We start from the raw sequence: 16,828 nt of genomic DNA, 5'->3' as shown, positions 1-16,828 counted from the left end.
TATATGGTTAGGACTTCTCTCAAAGTCCAGTGGTTAAGACTCCAGGCTTCCAATGCTGGGGGTGTGGGTTTGATCCCTAGCCAGGAAACTAATGCTGTGTGGCACAGTCAAAAAGGGCAAAAAAAAAGAGCTATATCATTGAGGAAAATTGATCTGCAATATCACCAAAATGGAACAGTGAGAGAACTGGGAAAGAAAAGGCACAATTGGCATTTTCTTAAGAAAGAAGTGATCCTACTCATTCCTAAGGCAAAATCCACTCGTGATTTCCCAAAGAATTCAATCCAACCACACAAACACACACACAAATTTTTAAATGCCACTCACCATTTGTATGTTGGGAACAGGGAAACTGAAGAAGCTACAAAGAAGAGGAGAGAATATTGATAGGTAATATTTACTGAGCACATTATCTTTAACCCTTACAAGCACCTAATGACCTAGATACTTTTATGAATCTGTGAATGAGAGGAAATTTTCCACCCTGCCTCTTGAGTTCTTGTGGCTAGACTAATAATAAAATTGACCCAAGAAAGATTAACATGAGAAAAAGAAACAAATTTAATTCTTGTGTACAGAAGTGCTAAGTCAATTTGATCGTGTCTGACTCTGTGTGACCCTATGGACTGGAGCCCGCCAGGCTCCTCTGTCCATGGGATTCTCCAGGCAAGAATACTGCAGTGGGTTGCCACAATCTCCTCCAGGATATCTTCCCAACCCAGGGATCGAACCCAAAACACTTGCATATCCTTCATTGGCAAGTGTGTTCCTTTACCACTAACACCAGAACTAGGACCTAAGAAGTGCTCAAAGCAGGCAGATTTTATATTTTGTAGACAAAGAAACAATACATTTGTGAGGAATTAACAGAATAAATAAATCAGGCTTTGAATGCTTCATCAGTGAAGCATCTAAACAAAGTTTGGGCTTGGGGTAGTAAATTAAAAGTAAGAAGGTTTGTTCATATTCAACCTTGCCTGCCATTTCAGTAAACAAAAGATGTTGTGGGTCCTAAAGCCATCAGCCACTGGAGTTGGCCCTGATGGTGCGCCCTGAGGGGAATTCAGGATGGAGAAAAACTGAATACAGGCCCTAGACAGTTAAGATGCATATTAAGGAATGATTTCAATAAGTCCAGATTCTTACATCTTCCTTTACATAGAGAAGCACTAAAATCAGTAATTTGAGATGCTGTTTTTTTGTAATTAGCAGTAGTCTTTTGATGTTTGACTGCATGTTTTGTTTTGAGCAAGAACCCCTATATAGCCTGGTTCCTTTCTTACCTCTTTAGAACAATTCCTTGGGCTGTCTGAGAGGCTGCCATCCCAGCTACAGTCCTCACTAAGGTGACCAAATAAAATATAATTCCCAACTTGCAGGCTATACTTTTTTTTTTTTTTCAGTCAACACTCCAGAAATAGAGAGTGCACCTTTCATATGAGAGATTTATTTCCTACTTTCAGGAGACAGAAAGGAGGACCAAAGTCCCTCCTGCACTGATCACTTCTTAAGTAACTTTAGTTCAAAAATAATCAATAGGCCATTGAGGAGTATTTTGAAGCAGCCTGCCCTGGGCCCCAACAAATCCCTTTTTATAGATGAGGAAACCAAAGAACACTGAGGTCACACAGTGCTAAATCTTGCCCTCTAGGAGCTGAGAGTCTAATGAAGCAAGAAAAAAATAACAAAAACCACACAGTCACACAAAAGCAATAATAGTAATAGGAACTGCTGCTGCTAAGTCGATTCAGTCGTGTCCGACTCTGTGAGACCCCATAGACGACAGCCCAACAGACTTCCCCGCCCCTGGGATTCTCCAGGCAAGAACTACATAGTAATAATTATGTAATAGGAACTACATAGTAATAATTAATTGTGCCAAATATAATAGACGTATTTCGGGATGCCAATCTAAACCACACCCCTTCTTTGAAATTGTCTCCATCTACCTTCTCTGTTGAAAGAAGGAAATTAACTGATGACTCTTGTCCCATATGACTGCCACAAAGGCAGAATTACATCAGCTAGCTGGGTCAGGGTTCCTCACCTATTCAAATTAGAACTGACATACTGGCTGGCTGGGCAGATCAGATTCTTGGAGCTGGGAATGAAAACTTGGGACATAGAGCCGAATCATGATGGGTATAGGACTTCAAAGGTCTTGTAAATATAGAACTGACATGAACACAAGAGCAGGCCAAACAATGATGTCTAAATGAACCCAAAAGTCTGGGCTACTGGGAACCAGGAAACAAAGTAGAGTGCAATAGGAACCATTACCAATGGAATTCATAGACTCTGGCCTTGTACTTTCATCAAGTGCTAATCCTGTGTGGCCCATTTCCTTTTCTTTTCTGGATGTCCATGAAATACCTGCTTTATCCATTTTTTTTTTAAGGATAATAATAAGGGAACTGGCTTTCATTCACTTATTTATCCATTTATATTTATTTACTTGGTTGCTCCAGGGCTTAGCTGTGGCACTAGGGATCTTTGATCTTAACTGCAGCGTTCAGGATCTTTAGTTGTGGCGTTTGAACTCTTAGTTGCATGATATGGGATCTAGTTTCCTGACCAGGTATCAAATCCGTGCCCTCTGCATTGGGAGTGCAGTCCTGGGAGTACACTGGACCACCAGGGAAGTCCCTGCTTAATGCTGTTTATAAACACTCTCCTTGGGACTGGATGAAGCACAAGCTAGAATCAAGATTCCTGGGGAAAATATCAGTAACCTCAGATATGCAGACGACACCACTATTATGGGAGAAAGCAAAAAAGAACTAAAAAGCCTCATCATGAAAGTGAAAGAGGAGAGTGAAAAAGTTGGCTTAAAACTCAATATTCAGAACACTAAGATCATGACATCTGGTCCCATCACTTCATGGCAAATAGATGGGGAAACAGTGACAGACTTTATTTTGGGGGGCACCAAAACCACTGTAGGTGGTGACTACAGCCGTGAATTAAAAGACACTTGCTCCTTGGAAGAAAAGCAACCTAGACAGCATATTAAAAAACAGAGACATTACTGTCTAGTCAAAGCTATGGTTTTTTCCAGGAGTCATGTATGGATGTGAGAGTTGGACAATAAAGCTGAGTGCCGAAGAACTGATGCTTTTGAACTGTGGTGTTGGATAAGACTCTTGAGAGTCCCTTGAACTGCAAGGAGATCCAACCAGTCCATCCTAAAGGAAATCAGTCCTGAATATTCATTGGAAGGACTGATGCTGAAGCTGAAACTCCAATACTTTGGCCACCTGATGCAAAGAAATGAGATGCGCCAGGGCTTCAGTGGTGAGCTTCGCCAGCCCCTCCCCCAGGAGACCGTTGCAGTCAGCCAGCCCCTGCTCCTTGGTAACCATGTGTGACCGAAAGGCCGTTACCAAGAATGCCGATATGTCAGAGGAGATGCCACAGGACTCGGTGGAGTGTGCTACTCAGGCGTTGGAAAAGTATAATATAGAGAAGGACATTTCGGCCCATATCAAGAAGGAATTTGACAAGAAGTACAACCCCACCTGTCACTGAATTGTGGGGAGGAACTTCGGTAGTTATGTGACACATGAAACCAAACACTTCATCTACTTCTACCTGGGCCAAGTGGCCATTCTCCTGTTCAAATCTGGTTAAAAGCATGGACTGTGCCATACACCCAGTGATCCATCCAAAAACAAGGACTGCAGCCTAAATTCCAAATACCAGAGACTGAAGTCTTCACCTTGCCTAAGGGAACACCTCCATCTTTGAACCTTTATTGTATTTTGTACAGGACATTCTCTGTACTAGTTTGTGGTTATAAAGCAATTAGTAAAACAGCTTACGTTTGTATTTATTTTCTATTCCATACCTCTCTGCCCCATGTTTTTTCTCTTCAAAATCCATTCCTTTAAAGAAATAAATCTGTTGGAGAAGTGTGCGTTAAAAACAAGAAAAAAAAATGAAAAGACCCTGATGGTGGGAAAGACTGAAGGTAGGAGGAGAAGGGGAGGACAGAGCATGAGATGGTTGGATGGAATCACCGACTCAATGGATATGAGTCTGAGTAAACTCCAGGAGTTGGTGATGGACAGGAAGGCCTAGCATGCTGCAGTCCATGTGGTCGCAAAGAGTCAGACACGACTGAGCGACTGAACTGAACTGACTGCCCTTCTGTTTTATGTGATCAATCCTAACTTGTCAGAGTCATGGAATATGCATCAGACAAAGAAGTGTGAAGAGCATACAGAAAAAAGAAGCAACAAATCCATAGCATTCTCAAAGACGGCCAAGCACCTCGTAGAGACTGAAGAGCGGCTCCATGATTATCTCTGCAGGCTCCTAAACTGAGGTTCTGCTCAATTAGCCTTTCTTTACTTGAGTTGGCTCCTTTTCCCCCTGTACTGCCTCTTACCTAGAGGTTTCCTCCCATCTCTCCAGCATGGATGTGTGGGTGTACTTCTACACTTCAGTACTCCTTTATTTCCAGTTGGCTGGGTGACTTTCTCACTGATTTGAGCTGAAGACACAAGGAGTACCAAGTCCAGAGCTAGCAGGCCATACAATTTTATTTTAGACAGACACTATTCAGATTGTAACTTTACTAAATATTTTTTCATAGCAGACATTAGATTGCTTTTAATTTTAAATACCTGGACAGTTGTAGGGAGAAGTCTAAATTAAGAAAGCCATAATTCCCTAAAATTCTTTCAGTTGTAGAACAAAATCACATTACTTTTATAAAACTAAAAATTATCAGAGCTTTGGCCATTGGCTTGTTGCTAATCATTCCAATGGGACAATTTTTCTTTTTTCTCTTTTTTTGCACCATGCCACTTGGCTTACAGGATCTTAGTTCCCCAACCAGGGATCAAACCTGGGCTCCCTGCAGTGAAAGCGCAGAGTCCTAACCACTGATTGTTGTTATTGCTGTTGTTTAGTCGCTAAGTCATGTTCAACTCTCTTGCAATCCCATGGACTATAATCTACGAAGCTCTTCTGTCTATGGGATTTTCCAAGCAAGAATACTGCAGTGGATTGCCATCTCCTTTTCCAGGGAATCTTCCTGCATTGGCAGGAAGGTTCTTTACCACTGACCCACCAGGAAAGTCCCTTCTACCCACTGGACCACCAGGGAATTCCCCTTTTGACATTTTCAAGCTACAAAATCACACCTGGATTCAGCTTTTCTACACTTTGCTCTTTCAATAAGATGTTTTTCTCTGCATTACTAGCTTCTAACAGATTTTGACTTTTTGTTTTAATTTTTGAGTGAGTTTGTGTTGTAATTGATCATTTGCTAGCTTTAGAACACTTTTCTTATTTTTGTTTTATTTTTCAATAGTTTTAGATCCTGATCAATATGTTGGCAGGGGTTTATGAATTAATTGTGCCTAAGTGAGCAAAGTAATATTAGTTTGAGAATGTCTCACTACATAGAACTTGATGATATGAATGTGATAGGATCCTGCCTGAACCCTAAAAGGAGTCAGTATGGTGAACTGAACACCCAGGGATAATCACACCAGCCTTATAATAAGTTATCTACACCTTTCAGCTCAATCAGTTGTTATTTCTGCCTTCAATTTTCTCCATCCCACCCATATTTCAAAAATTTCAACAAAATTGGAATAATATGGCAGAAAGGGGTGAAGGTGAGGGTTTATTCTGGACTACCATCTAGTCTTCTGGGTTCACAACATTTCTTTTCACTTTGTAATTCACGTTCTGGTTTTTTTCTATATAAGAATCTGAGTCTGCTAAGAACGTATATACATAACTCATTCACTGATCAGGTAAAAAAGGATAGTTCTGAGAGATGAAAGAAACATCTTTTGTATTTCATCTACTCTAAAGTGCCATCAACTCTAAGAATATTGTTATATTACAGAACAAAGGAAAGAACAAAACTGTCAACGAAATCATGGACTCACATTGAGCTAATTGTAGAAGCATCACCTGGAAAGTTGGTTAAGATCCAAGATCATGGACACTACTGCTAGAAATTCTGATTGAGTAGGAGGTGCAGTTTTCCCCTGGTGTTTCTAATGAACAAAATCCCAAGTAGCAGGCAGCATCACATGAAGCTAGTGAAATATGCTAGGTTCAAATCCTAGATCTGCTGCTGCTGCTAAGTCGCTTCAGTCGTGTCCGACTCTGTGCGACCCCATAGCCCCACCAGGCTCCCCCGTCCCTGGGATTCTCCAGGCAAGGACACTGGAGTGGGTTGCCATTTCCTTCTCCAATGCATGAAAGTGAAAAGTGAAAGTGAAGCCACTCAGTCGTGTCTAACTCTTCTCGACCCCGTGGACTGCAGCCTACCAGGCTCCACTCCCATGGGATTTTCCAGGCAAGAGTACTGGAGTCGGGTGCCGTTGCCTTCTCCAATCCTAGATCTACCACTTGCTAATTATGTGACCTTGAGCACATTAACCATGCCACACCCTGTCTTTTCTAATCTGTTTAATGGAGGTGATAGTAGTGCCTGTCTCATGGGTTTTTGTAAGAATTAAGTAAATTAATACCTAGGAATTCAATTTTTTTTAATGTGTGTTTATTTTTAAATATAAAATACTTAGGATACTGCCTAGAATAGAGTAACTGCTATATAAGTGTTGAAATGTTTCTGGTCAAATTTGATAATAATAACAAAAAAAATCATTATTACTGGGGGGCTTCCCAGGTGACACAGTGGTAAAGAATCCAGCTGCTCATGCAGGAAATGGAAGAGATTTGGGTTTAATCCCTGGGTAGGGAAGATCCCCCGGAAAAGGAAATGGCAACCCACTACAGTATTCTTGCCTAGAAATCCCATGAACAGAGGAGCCTAGTGGGCTATAGTCCATGGGGTAGCAAAGAGTCGTACGATACGGCCTAGCATAGAATAAGTGCTACGTAAGTGTTTAAGTGTTTCAAGTCAAATTTAATAATAACAAAAAGTTATTACATTTCGCTTAACAAAGACATCTGTATCACTGAGACACTATAAAGCCTAGGGACAATACTGGTGAAAGTATCAAAAGACCATTATTGAACACTTACTACAAACCAAGTGCTCAAAAAATGGTATCTCTCTTTTTGCCTTGTATGTTTGAAGAATTCAATACAAATTTATAATAGAATTATAATCTGGTTCCTGTTTCCTAACTAAATCATCAGGAAAGGTATCAATATTACTGAGTCCTTTCAGGAAAACACTAAGTATCTTTTATAATGATAAAGTGAAAGTGGCTCAGTAGTATCTGACTCTTTGCCACCCCATGGACTATACAGTCCATAAAATTCTCCAGGCACTGGAGTGGGTAGCCTTTCTCTTCTCCAGGGGATCTTCCCAACCCAGGGACTGAACCCTGGTCTCCCGCATTGCACGCAGATTCTTTACCAGCTGAGCCACAAGGCAAGCCCTTAATAAAGCATGTGATAGGAATGCATCACTCCAGTTTTCTTAAATAAGGTCACTCCCCCTACAGGTCACAGAAGAACTGTACAAAAAAGATCTTCATGACCCAGATAACCACAATGGTGTGATCACTCACCTAGAGCCAGACATCCTGGAATGCGAAGTCAAGTGGGCCTTAGGAAGCATCACTAGGAACAAAGCTAATGGAGGTGATGGAATTCCAGTGGAGCTATTTCAAATCCTAAAAGATGATGCTGTGAAAGTGCTGCATTCAACATGCCAGCAAATTTGGAAAACTCAGCAGTGGCCACAGGACTGGAAAAGGTCAGTTTACATTCCAATCCCAAAGAAAGACAATGCCAAATAATGTTCAAACTACCGCACAACTGAACTCATGTCACCCGCTAGCAAAGTAATGCTCAAAATTCTCCAAGCCGGGCTTCAACAGTATGTGAACCGTGAACCTCCGTCTAGTCAAAGCTATGGTTTTTCTAATAGTCATGTATGGATGTGACAGTTGGACAATAAGGAAATCTGAGCGCCGAAGAATTGATGATTTTGAACTGTGGTGTTAGAGAAGACTCTTGAGAGTCCCTTAGACTGCAAGGAGATCCAACCAGTCCATCCTAAAGGAAATCAGTCCTGAATATTCATTGGAAGGACTGATATACTGAAGCTGAAACTCCAATACTTTGGCCACCTCATGCAAAGAACTGACTCATTTGAAAAGACCCTGATGCTGGGAAAGATTGAAGGTAGGAGGAGAAGGGATGACAGAGGATGAGATGGTTGGATGGCATCACCAACTTGATGGACATGAGTTTGAGTAAACTCCGGGAGTTGGTGACGGACAGGGAAGCCTGACATGCGGCAGTCCATGGGGTCACAAAGAGTCAGACACAACTGAGCGACTGAACTGAACTGAACCCCCTACTGGCTTCAGTGCTGCTGGAGGGCCAGGGACTGTTTTTGGCTTTGGGGTTGGAGTTGTTTTGTTCTCAATTCTGTGTTGTTGTTGTTTTAATTCTGTATTGTTTTGTTTTCATTTACCTAGCTTTGTGTCCTTTATTTTGCCTATATTAACCTAATAAACATTAAGAGATATCCCTTGATTCTAGTTTGCTACAGTTGGGTAAAGAAGTCTCCTGTCAATTTGTATTTATCTGTTGTGATTTCTAAGTGCCTTTTGTTTATTCATTCATTCATTTCACAGACTTTATTGAGCTCCTTGCTTGGCCCAGGACCTCTGTGAAGCAGCTGGATTATGCACAGTCTCTGCCCTCACTGGGTTTAGTCAGGGTCTAGGGACACTGTAAACTATATTATTATGTCTATGCATGTGTGCATGCTCAGTCACTTCAGTTCTGTCTGACTCTTTGTGACACTATGCACTGTAGCCTGCCAGTCTCCTCAGTCCATGGGATTTTTCAAACAAGAATACTAGACTGGTTTTCCATGTCCTCCTTCAGGGGATCTTCCTGACCCATGGATTGAACCCATGTCTTCTGCATGTGTCTCCTGCATTGCAAGCAGATTCTTTACCACTGAGCCAACAGGGAAGGCCTCTATTATATCTATGCCTGATACTAAATACTTAATAAACATTTTTGCTGTAACACAGAAACTCCCTGTTTTTTTTTTTTCTCTCCAGATTTGTAAATGGAGAATTTCCTGCTGGTTCCTCTGGCTCAGGCTAACATCCAGATACTAATGAATGGGGTTTAAAAAACTTAAGGATGAGTTACCATCTTAAACAAATGAGTAACAGAATATAATTTTGTTTCACATTTCAAATTTGTTATAAATACCAGAAATGGAAATGTCACTCAGCTCTATTTTTCTCTGATTCAAGATGTACTCACTGAGGAATAAATGATCTTAAGAATAGGCCAGGACTTGTTTGATTGATATAATGTGGAGGTAAGAACACAGGCTTTATTGTAGCTCAACTATACATCAATTAAAAGTCAATCAAGGGTTTCCCTGGTGGCTCAGTGGTAAAGAGAGTGCCAGCCGATGCAGGAGACACGAGTTCGCCCCTTGAACTGGGAAGATCCTACATGCCTGGGAGCAACGAAAGCTGTGCGCCACAGCTATTGAGCCTGTGCTCTGCAATAAGAGAAGCCACAGCAATGAGAGCCCTTGCACTGCAACAAAGAGTAGCCCCCACTCACTGCAACTAGAGGAAAGACCTTACAGCAACGAAGACCCAGCACAGCCAAAATTAAATAAATTAAAAAAAAAAATCAATCAATCAGTCAGAAACACAGGCTTTAGAATCAGACGGACTTGAGCTCAGTTGGTGCCACTGCTAGCTTTAGGCAGGTTGCTTCTCTGATCTTCAGTGTTTTCATCTGAATAATAAAAATAAAACCACACCTCTAAAATATGATTTAAGGATGAAATATAATAATACAAGTGTTTAGGATTTAGAACACGTTAGTCGCTACTATAAACTAGTTAGAACTTTTTGATGTCTTTTTTTCACGTTATATACACACAGACATTTTAAACAGAGAAACGGTGCAGTTATATCCTTCTACCTCCACCTCTCACCCCTCACCACCTTCTTATCCAAGGACAGAGCATGGTGTTTCAAAGGCTAGTCTTCAGGGACTTCCTTGCTGGTCTAGTGGTTAAGACTCCATGTTCCCAGTCCAGGGGTCCCAGGTGTGATCCTTTGCCAGGGGACTAGATTCCACATGATGCAACTAAGATTTCACCACAACTAAAGGTCCTGAGTGCCACAACCAAGACCTGACACAGCCAAATAAATAAATAAAATAAAGAGGATAGTAGAGACACCAAAAACTTCAAACTAGTAAACCTGGAAAAGTGTTTAATAGATATCGAAACATCTTGTGGCAATTATTTAAAGGAATACATTTATCAAGAGCCAGCAGGCACTAAGAACAAATCATGTCAAATTTATTTAATGTTCATTTTTCAATAGTATAACTAATGCCATAAATAACTTATTTTGTTTCAGAGGGAAATTTGACAAAACCCTTACTGGATTATCATGCCAAAATACACATGCTTATCAATGTCCCAAACTGGCCTCTGCAAAATGGCAAGTCCCTTGGTATATTCACCATTGTTGAGATTCTGACCTTCAGCCTGGCTCACTCAGAAACTCGATCTCTTCCTGCTTACAAAATCCCTGAGAAACTGATTAAAACCAAATGTCATTTTAACAGTGCTATATTGAAATTACACACAGAAAAACAAGCCCACAGTGTAGGGTCAATCTTAGCAGCCTATTCTTTCCCTGTGGGTTTATCACATGAGTAGCTGAATCTTCAAAATGTGTCCATATGAATGTGGAATCAGATATAACAAAGAGAGTTTGTTAAGTGATCCAAATATTCAACTTTGAACAGAGATATTCTATTAGGAGGCTTGACAGAAGGCTAGAGAAGTGAGGCTGATATTGGTCTCAAGGATCACCTTTGTTTCTCCACAGCTGATTCCACACCCTTATGATACACACATCCTCTCTTTAGACATATTAATATTGATATTAAGCATTTCCTGAAACTGAAAGTGTTAGTCACTCAGTTGTGTCCAACACTTTGCAACCCCATGAACTATATAGCCCACCAGGCTCCTCTGTCCATGGAATTCTGCAAGCAAGAATACTGGACTGGGTAGTGATTCTCTTCTCCAGAGGATCTTCCCAATCCAGGAGTTGAAGCCAGGTCTCCAGCATTGAAGGCGGATTCTTTACCCGAGGGATTCTGAGTCACCAGAGAAGCAGGAGGAGAAGGGGGTGACAGAGGATGAGATGGATGGATGGCATCTCCAACTCAATGGACACGAGTTTGAGCAAGCTCCAGGAAACAGTGAAGGACAGGAAAGCCTGGTGTGCTGCAGCCCATGGGGTCACAAAGAGTTAGACATGACTTAGTGACTGAACAATAACAGCAACAAACACTTCCTATGCTTTGAATACCTCAGCTATTGACTTTTGGTTGAATTATCTGAAGTCCCCCTTCCCTCCACTCCTAATTCATGTGTGGAGGACTTTCCTGTAATCCTGACCTAAAGGACCACTTACAAGATTTTCCCATAGGTTGGGTTAACGGCGCTCCAGCCACCTGAAAGAGCCATGTAGAATCAGTCCCCTTCTGCATTACTCTGATAGGTCCTGAGGAACATAGTAAACATTGTCAGACTTGTAGATGCCCGGGATAGCTGATGCAGGGGCTATCAAAGTACAAAATAATTTAAACAGACTAATGTACAAAACCTAACCAACACTGTAAGTATAGAGAATTCAATAGAGGTCCAAAAAACATCAATCACAAGTACAGTTTTAGAGAAATCTGATTTTGCCATAATTTCCATTTGAATACAGCTTCATAAAAATTCACTGTTAATAGAAACATCATTTTATTTTACTCTGCATTGATTCAGACTATATCTAAGAATAATTCCTAACTCTGACCACCACAAGAAATTCTAATTCTAATGAGTAATATCATAGAGAGATGACCAGCTAAGGGTTCTGCTCCCAATTCTGGTGTGTGTGTCTATGTGTGTAGGGGGTCTCCCACACCACCCAGCACTTCTCCACCAGTGACAGTCCTTTAATATAACTCAATTTGACACTATCCACCTGGAGAGAGCATCACACCCCACAGGTGAAGGGCTCAGTTCTACGTGAGGGCACTTCCTCATTTCTTCAGAGACCAGTCTTAAGACCAGTTTGTCCCCTGTGCTTTGGAAATGGCTAGAAATCAGAGGCTTTCATGATCTCCTCCTTGGGTTCTATTAATCTGCTAGAGTGGCTCACAGGATTTAGGAAACCAGTCTCCTTACTAGATTACCAGTTTACCATAAACGATAAAACTCAAGAATAGCCAGATGAAAGATATATACAGTCAGGTATGGGGAAAGGACACAGAGAATCACCATGCTCCTCAACCTCCATTGTTTGTCAAACCAGAAGCTCTCAAAGCTGTCTTTTTGGGGGGTGGTTTAAGGAGGCTTCCCTGGTGGCTCAGACGGTAAAGCATCTGCCTGCAATGCGGGAGGACCCAGATTCAGGGAAGATCCCCTGGAGAAGGAAATGGTAATCCACTCCAGCACTCTTGCCTGAAAAATCCCATGGATGGAGGAGCCTAACAGGCTACAGTACATGGGGCCGCAAAGAGTCGGACACGACTGAGTGACTTCACTTTCACTTTCACTTAAGGAGGCTTCATTACATAAACATGATTGAGTCAATCATTAGCTATGAACATGTATTCACACTCCAGCCCCTTTTCCACCCCCTTTACCTCCTATCCACAGGTCAGGGTGGGAAGTGGAGATGAAAGTTCCAACCTTAAAATCACATGGTTCTCCTGGCTACCAACACCCTAAGTCCTAAAGTCACTTTATTAACATAATAAAAGACACTTTTGTCATTCTTATTACTTAAGAAATTCCAAGTTGCAGGAGCTCTGTGCCAAAAGCCAGGAATGAAGACCAAATATTTATTTCTTACTGTGTGTTGTGTGTATGTGCGCTCAGTCGTGTCTGATTCTTTGCAACCCTGTGGACTGACTGTCCACGGCACCTCTGTCCCTGGAATTTTTCAGACAAGAATACTGCAGTAGGTTGCCGTTTTCTTTTCCAGGGGATCTTCCCAACCCAGGGATCAAACCCCTATCTCCTACATCTGCACACAGGCAAATTGTTTACTGCTTGAACCATTGGTGAAGCCCTAAGTCACAATATCAAACCAGCACTGAAATATTCATTCAGGAAGTATTGAGCATTTATTTTGTTTCAGGTTCTGTCATACTGACAGAGGTTCTGAAAAAAAGAACTGACCAGGGTCCTGCCTCACGGTGCTTATATGCTAGAAGGAAGATAGGAAATAAGCAAATAAAAAATATATATTGGGTCTGGAGGAGTTCAATGAATAAAAATAAAGCAAAGCAAAGGAATAGAGAAGGGGAAGGCTATATGGAATGAAGTGGCCATAGAAGAGCTCTCCAAAGAAGCACATATGAACAGAGGTCTGGTAGATATAAATAAGGAAGCAGTCAGCAATCTGTGAGTCAAATTTGACGAGCTAGCTGCCTGTTTTTGTACAGCTCAAAGAGCTAAGGGTCTTCCCAGGTGGTGCTAGTGGTAAAGAACCGTCTGGTTTTTACATTTGTAAATGATTTAAAATTTCTTGGAAAAATATTGCATATGTGAAATTCATAAGCAATTCAAATTTGTGTCCAAAAACAAAGATATATTGGAGCCATGCATTTATGTATTGTCTATGATTGCTTTTGCACTATCACAGCAGAGCTGAGTAGTTGCAACAGAGGTGATATGGACCACAAAGTGTAAAATAGTGATTCTCTGACCTTTTACGGAAAATGTCAATCCTTGATCTAAGGGAACAAGCACTGCCAATATGTATGAGAATAATGCTTAGCAGAGAGAATGGCAGAAGCAAAGTCTAGGACCGTTCATTTCAGTTCAGTCACTCAGTCGTGTCCGACTCTTTTCGACCCCATGACTGCAGCACGCCAGGTCTCCCTGTCCATTGCCAACTCCCAGAGTTTACTCAAACTCATGCCTATTGAGTCGGTGATGCCATCCAACCATCTCATCCTCTGTCATCCCCTTCTCCTTCCGCCTTCAATCTTTCCCAGCATCAGGGTCTTTTCAAATGAGTCAGTTCTTTGCATGAGGTGGCCAAAGTTTTGGAGTTTCAGCTTCAACATCAGTCCTTCCAATGAATATTCAGGACTGATTTCCTTTAGAATGGACTAGTTGGATCTCCTTGCAGTCCAAGGGACTCTCAAGAGTCTTCTCCAACACCACAGTTCAAAAGCATCAATTCTTCAGCGCTCAGCTTTCTTCACAGTCCAACTCTCACATCCATACATGACCACTGGAAAAACCATAGCTTTGACTAGACGGACCTTCGTTGGCAAAGTAATGTCTCTGCTTTTTAATATGCTGTCTAGGTTGGTCATAGCTTTTCTTCCAAGGAGCAAGCGTCTTTTAATTTCATGGTTGTAGTCACCATCTGCAGTGATTTTGGAGCCCTCAAAAATAAAGTCTGTCACTGTTTCCCATCTTTTTGCCATGAAGTGATGAGACCAGAAGCCATAATCTTAGTTTCTGAATGTTGAGTTTTAAGCCAACTTTTTCACTCTCCTCTTTCACTTTCATGAAGAGGCTCTTTACTTCTTTGCTTTCTGCCATAATGGTGGTGTTATCTGCATATCTGAGGTTATTGATATTTCTCTCAGCAATCTTGATTCCAGCTTGTGCTTCATTTAGCCCAGCATTTCTCAGGATGTACTCTGCATATAAGTAAGCAGGGTGACAATATACAGCCTTGACACACTCCTTTCCCTATTTGGAACCAGGCTAGGACTGTAGTTGACTGTAATCAAAGAACTGCACAGGAGACTTCCCTGGCAATCCAGTGATTAGTTAAGACTTTGCCTTCCAATGCAGGGGGTTCAGGTTGGTTGGATCCCTGGTTGGGGAGCTACAATCCCACATGCCTCAGGGCATCCCCCCAAAAAACATAAAACAGAAGCAATATCGCAACAAATTCAATAAAGAATTTTTTAAAAGAATTGCACACAAGGCTGGAAGGCAGGGAAGGAGAAGGGGACTGGTATAAAATGCTATCAGGAAGGAAACTATGAAGCCAGATTTTCTTGGGGTAAAGATTTTAAATGAGATGGGAAGCTACTTGGGGGTTTGAAAGTGGACTGACATGATCTGAAACTGGCTAGATAATAGACTGGAGGGCCAGGTTCTTACCATATATCCCAACAGTATTAATGCTAGTTTGTAGCTGCAGTTTAACATTTCCTCCAGTTATGAAAACAGCCAACAAAACACAATGACTGTCACCAACAGAAATCACAAATACTTCCATATCAAATCATAGTTGTAATTATCTTGAAATATCACATTAATATTTCCACTTAGAAAATTATTACTATACCTTCTAGTAACGTGTGTGTGTGCTCAGTCACTTAGTCATGTCTGACTCTTTGTGACCCAATGGACTATATAGCCCACCAGGCTCCTTAGTCCATGGGACTCTCCAGGCAAGAATACTGGAGTGGGTTGCCATGCCCTCCTCAAGGGGATCTTCCCGACCCAGGGACCAAACCATGTCTCCTGCACCTCCTGCCATACAGGCAGATTCTTTACCACCGAGCCACCAGGGAAGCCCATACCTTCTACTACATCTTATTTAATATGTTGATAAAGAAACATATATAACATATATGTATTATTTAACATAAAATATATACTATACATATATATATATATACATGTTACTATATCATAATTTTTAGATATTTTAATAATTGTATTTCAAAGTAACTTGCTTCCTATTTAATACAATGTGTTTTATGTATTTAAAAACATTATTCTGGAGTCCATACACTTGATCAAGCTACTAAAGAGTTCGAGGGCCCCAGCAAGGCTAGGAATGGAATTAGAGAGAAGCATTAGAAGGATTAAGTTAGAGAAGGAAAAAGTAGGTGGGTCCAAAGCAGTCATTTTAATCTACCTGTCACATAGTAATCACTGAATATATGTTAATTATTATTGTCATTATCAAAATGTTGATATATTTGTGGTCTGTTACCTGTGTGTGATATATGCTACTTTGTGATCTGCATTTTTCACTAAAAATAGATTTTCAGTATCTTGTCTCTGCACATTTTTAATATCATTTTAATGGTCACTTTAATTACAGAGGTGTATTGTTATTTATTCAATTAATCCTCAATTATAGGACTATGCATTATGTTTCTTGTTATAAAAAAATTATAAACACCAACATTAAATCTTTGCACATCCATGATTATTTCCCTAGGATAGATTCTAAAATTGGAAGCAAGATGCATTATTCAGCCTACTACGTGCATTCCTCAGTATACTCAGTGTACAATTCAGTCCCTGGAACCCCTGAAGATTCCCACTTCAGCTTCCCTTCTAGTTGGGATTTCATCTTTCCTCCTTGGCTCACAAATACATGAGCAGCTATTTGAGTTAACCCTCCTGGTTCAACCCAAGCCTCTGAAGTTTCCACAGACATACACGCACAGCCTTTGGTCTTTTGACTTTTATACAGAATTAAAGCGACAGGAGGAGAAGGCAATGGCAACCCACTCCAGTACTCTTGCCTGGAAAATCCTATGGACGGAGGAGCATGGTAGACTACAGTCCATGGGGTCGCAAACAGTCGGACACGACTGAGCGACTTCACTTCACTCACTTCATACTTTATCACTGGAGAAAGAAATGGCAACCCACTCCAGTATTCTTGCCTGGAAGATCCCATGGACAGAGGAGCCTGGCGGGCCGTGGTCCATGGGGTCGCAGAGAGTCGGACACGACTGAAGTGACTGCAACAGGAACGAAATTGCTGGAAACAGGAACTAAATTCCTACCGTCCACTGGGTGGCAGTATTTCCT

At 41.2% G+C, this 16,828-nt stretch overlaps 1 pseudogene; it reads left to right on the top strand.

Annotated features, from left to right (window-relative positions):
* Positions 1-3,345: 3,345 nt before the first annotated feature.
* Positions 3,346-3,710, top strand: LOC782641 (dynein light chain 1, cytoplasmic-like; annotated as a pseudogene).
* The last annotated feature ends 13,118 nt before the right edge of the window (positions 3,711-16,828 follow it).

Source organism: Bos taurus, chromosome 10 (genome assembly GCF_002263795.3).
Source record: "Bos taurus isolate L1 Dominette 01449 registration number 42190680 breed Hereford chromosome 10, ARS-UCD2.0, whole genome shotgun sequence".
Taxonomy (NCBI): domain Eukaryota; kingdom Metazoa; phylum Chordata; class Mammalia; order Artiodactyla; family Bovidae; genus Bos; species Bos taurus.
This window is presented reverse-complemented; position numbering and strand designations above follow the sequence as displayed.